General features: G+C 36.3%; 1 protein-coding gene across 3 annotated transcripts in view; it reads right to left on the reverse strand.

Annotated features, from left to right (window-relative positions):
• Positions 1–974: 974 nt before the first annotated feature.
• Positions 975–4,999, reverse strand: part of LOC127453102 (sodium/hydrogen exchanger 1-like) — a 57,516-nt gene continuing 53,491 nt past the window's right edge. For all 3 annotated transcript variants that reach the window (XM_051719202.1, XM_051719201.1, XM_051719203.1), the window contains exon 13: positions 975–4,999. This exon is cut by the window's right edge and continues 712 nt beyond it. The gene's annotated coding sequence lies outside the window, so the exon portion shown is untranslated.

Genomic DNA, 4,999 nt, shown 5'->3' on the forward strand with positions numbered 1-4,999 from the left:
GTAGGTCCATACAATGCAAGTGAATGGTGATCAGACCTTTTGTAGCTCCAAAAATCACAACGTAAACATAAAAGTAATCCATACAACTCCACTGGTTAAATTAATATCTTCAGAAGCGATATAGTAGGTCTGGGTGAGAAACAAATCAATATTTAAGTCCTTTTTTTACTATTAATCTCCACTTTCACATTCTTCTTCTTTTGTTTGTTGGCGATTCATATTCTCGTACATATCGCCACCTACTGGTCGGGGCTGGTCAAAGGTGGAGATTTATAGTAATAAAAAGGCCTTAAATATTAATCTGTTTCTCACCCACACTTAGAATATCGTTTTCCAATGCGCGTCAACGAGGGGAATTGCTTCATGCAGCCTCTCGCATGACATAAGTTTGGCGTTGGCATGTTTGCGCAAGAACTGACGCGATACAACCGGAAGAGCAGCTTGACTGGTTTATAAGAGAGCACTGTTCACAAGCATCTTTGGTTTTGCTTTCATTTGAACACGCCAGCGCGCTTGCGTCACTTGAGAGGCTGCGTGAACTGATTCCCCTCATGGACACCCACTGGAGAGTGACCGGAAGTAAACAATTATAGTGATAAGTACTTAAATATTGATCCGTGTCTCGCTCAAAGCGATCGTATCGCTTTAAAAGACATTAAATTAAACACTAGAATCATTTGATTACTTTTACTATGATTGTCTGTGTTTATTTGCAGTTCTAAATGTCTGGTCACCATTCACTTGCATTGTAAGGACCTACAGAGATGAAATATTCATCTAAAAATCTTCATTTGTGTTCTGGTGAATAAATAAAATCATACACATCTGGGATGGCATGAGGGCGAGTAAATGAGCGAATTCGCATTTTTGGGTGAACTATCCCTTTAGTTTTTCTTCTCAAGAATCTGGTTCCCTTGGGAACACACAAAATGATCAAATGTGTACCTTGAATGCACTATAAGTCACTTTGGATGAAAGCATCTGCCATATGTAGTTTTACCATATATTTTTTACAAGAAAGCAAAAGCAAAAAAAAAAAAAAACACTGATTAATAAAATGATTTTTACAGTAAAGTATGCACATCTTTTAAGCAAAATAAGGCCAAAGAAGAGGATGTCCTCTCTTTTCAAAGGCAAAAGAAGCACTCCACATGTCCAGAACTAGCACAGAAAGTTTGTAAGTGGGAAAATCATTTGTTATAGCTCTGTCATACTTCAAAGCAGACTACATACATTAACAGATTTTTAGAGATCACATGAAATGTATAAATACTGCGTTTTTACCACATCTTACATTATAACAAGTCTAATCTACTCTCTGTGCATGCAAAATAAAGTATTTGTTTCCATGTATTTTTTAAACAGGCAGTGCACTGACAGAGTAGGACAATGCCTTGAACTTAATGCCCAAATGTCCTCTTGTAACAGAGGACAATCAAAGGACAGTGTATTATACTTATGGTGCAAAAGTTTTAAAGGGAATTGTTTAATTTAGGGGTGTAAAGACCTGTTCTTTAACTCCAACACTGCATAGTTCTTCCAGGAAACAATCAAACAATTTGGGGTCATGCAATGCAAATTCACGAACCCTGTGTACCACTACTACCCTGGTATTTGCACCACCAAATATAGAATCATGTATGGCTATAGAGCTACCTGGTGAAGGGCTTTGTGACAGTGTCAAACCGCATGTACAAAAGGAATAGTTCTCACCAAAAAACACTGTCATTATTTACTTACCCTCACATACATTTTCCAAGTATTCTGTAATATAGAAGAGCTTTGCGTAAGACAGTCTGTAAGTTGTCAGCCACTTAAAATCTTCTCTTTCCGACTTTAGCAGTGTAGAGATTTTCAGTTCATAAAGACTAAAATTTGTGTCTGTGCCTCACACAGAGCTACTGCATGTTGTCAGAAGACTTAAGTTGTATGGACTACTATAACATAAAAAAAGCTCATTTCTGCCATGTTGATTTTTGGTTGTTTTTTTTCTTTTTTGCTTCGGTAAGTCATAATTATGAGGTGTCATATTAATGAAATAAAATACATTATTATTATATTCAAAGTCATATTTATGACATATGATATAAAAAAAATATCAACATTATGAGATTGAGACAAAAAGTCAAAAATATTAAAAAGTAGAGATGAAAAGGTCATAATTACTGTATGAGACACTAATCTAATATTTGTTATTTTTTAATTACAGTTTCATAATTGTGATTTAGCATCTCATATTTATGACTCATCTCAGAATTTTGACTTTTCCCCCCCCTCATAATTATGACTTTCCAATGTCTTAACAGTGTTCATTATTATTTCTTTTTTTTTTTTTTTTTTTACCACTTCTTTCTTGTGGAAACAGCCTTCCATATTTTGATACTTTAACTTTTTTTATTTTTTTATTTATTTTTTTTAAGAGTTTGACAGCAACAAACTGTGGTGTGGACAAACTGTTTGGCTACACGATGGTTTTTATAAAGTTCTGCTATTGTGTTCCTTGGAGAAAGAGAAAAAAACAGCATATGGGTTTGAAACGTCATGAGGGTGGGTAAATAATGACAGATTTTTACATTTTGAGAGAACTCTCCCTTTAAACGGAGGTCTGCTGATATGACAGTCCAGATATTTTTCTACGTGGTCAACACTTGAAAGTGCTCTTTTTTGTAACAAAATGATCTTTGATATTTCATAAAGTACAAGCAAACACAATCACAACTTGGTCGTTCAGTCTGGCTGGAATTTCCTTACTAGCTGAAATGAACTACTATTTTTGGTGTGATTTTTGGAATTCAAAATCCAGTTAGCTAAAAAAAGACAAAACATTTGCAAATCGTAATCTTTTTTTTTTTTTGCAGTCACATTGAATATTTCGTTAATTCAACATTAATGCGATGCAAACGCAGCGTGACATTTCTTCCATTGTCGTAAAGTTTTCAGTGTGAAATGTCATATGTCTGATGATGTCATAATAACGTGTGAAACCAGACGCGTTCCGGTCGCATGTCAACAGAACAATAAGCCACTGTAAATACGCACCGTCTGACTGATAAATATAAGAAAGTAAGTAATGTGACCGTTTTCGTATTGCTCCTGATAAACATCTGTAAAACCTCTAGAGGTAAAACATGAATAGTGATACCTGCGCAACTCAAAAACAAACAAAAGGCAATTCATGTGCACAAACTGAATCAAATACATCAATGTTTTAAAAGCAACAAAAGTACAAAGGAAAGCATTTAACCGGAATATAGCATGAGACTAAACAGTGCTGTCCTTTGGTAATGCATAGATCGGTTCCCCTCATTTTAAATTCGATTTATTCAACGGTAAACGCAGAGACGGCGATATTTACTTACACTGTGTCCTAACCAGGCATGAAGCAACAAGCAATTTGTCTGTCCACACTAAACTCGAAAATGCAACATGACAAAATCACAGCCAATCAGAACATATCTGATAATTAACATACATGTCAGAGCAGGATTTTGGACCAATGAGATTGCACAGTGGGTGGAGCAACCAAGTGCAACACGACAGAAATATAGAAACCAACTGACTGACAAAATATCCCGTTGCTCGATGTGGTTGCAGCTGGTTAGGACACGGCATTAGTTTAAAGTAATAGTTGTCATCATCTACTCACCTTCATGTCATTCCAAACTTAAAAGCTGCTATTTTGAATGTGAACAGGAGAATTCTACAGAATCTTAACGCAGCTCTTTTCCATGCAACACAGCCTCCAAAATGCAAGTATAAAAAAGTAGTTCACATCACTGAAAATCTTCAGTCTATTCCTCAAACAAAACTATCTTAAGGCTTCGTAAGAAGATTCGGAATATGGTGCACTCGCTGTATGGAGTGTTGTGGTACTTCTATGGTTTTGTAATTATTTTTTAGCGTGTCGTTGGCAAATGCGACATACAAGTACAAATATGCGCAACCGACGCCCGAATTTAACTAAATAACGACCTAAATTTCAGTCTATTCCTCAAACAAAACGATCTTAAGGCTTTGCAAGAAAACTCGGAATATGGCGCACACGTTGTATGGAGTGTTATGACACATTTACATTGGTTTTGTAATTATTTCTTGTGTGTAGTTGCCAAATGCGAATAGCCCGTGGAAATAAGGGCCGTTTCTAGGACTTGAGGAGGTTCAGGGCTTAGCGGGAGCGGGGGAGGGGGGGGGGGTGTCACGTCACATGAACTTCAAACAAAATGTAGCAATATTATTGCGTAGGCTACATTTAAAATTACATTCGGGGCTGAAGCCCCGGAAAAATGACCTGGCGACGCCAATGGTGGAAATCACTGAATAACTACCTAAATTTCAGCATTTTCACAAAAACTATCGCAAGGCTTCGTAAAAAGACTCGGAATATTGCTTATACTTTAAATGGAGTGTTATGGTACTTTTATAGTGGTTTTGTCATTATTTATTGTGTGTAGTAGCCAAATGCGACACACGAATTTAAATATACGCGATTAGCACGTGAACATCACTGAATAGCTACCTAAATTTCTATCTGTTCCGCACACAAAACTACTGCGATGCTTGGTCGGAATATGCCGCGCACGTTGTACGGAGTTTTATGGTACTTTTATAGTGGTTTTGTATTTTTTTTCTTGCGTGTCAGCTAAAGGCGACACAAAAGTTCGAATATACGTCACATAAGTGCATGAATATCACTGAATAACGACTTCAATTTCAGCCTGTTCTTGACACAAAACTATCGTAAGGCTTCGTAAGAAAACTCGCAATAATGCGCACACATCGTATTGAAATTCATGGTACTTTTATACTAGTTTTGTCATTTTTTTTTTTTTCGTGTTGTAGCCAAACACTACACATGAATTTCAATATACAGTACGTGACTAACACATTAAAAATCACTGAATACATTTCAGCCTGTTCGTCACAAAAAACGACCGCAGTGCTTTGTTGGAATATGCCGCACACGTTATATGGAGTTTTAATGGTACTTTTTGAGTAGTTT

The sequence above is a fragment of the Myxocyprinus asiaticus genome, chromosome 15 (assembly GCF_019703515.2).
Source record: "Myxocyprinus asiaticus isolate MX2 ecotype Aquarium Trade chromosome 15, UBuf_Myxa_2, whole genome shotgun sequence".
NCBI classification, from domain to species: Eukaryota; Metazoa; Chordata; class Actinopteri; order Cypriniformes; family Catostomidae; genus Myxocyprinus; species Myxocyprinus asiaticus.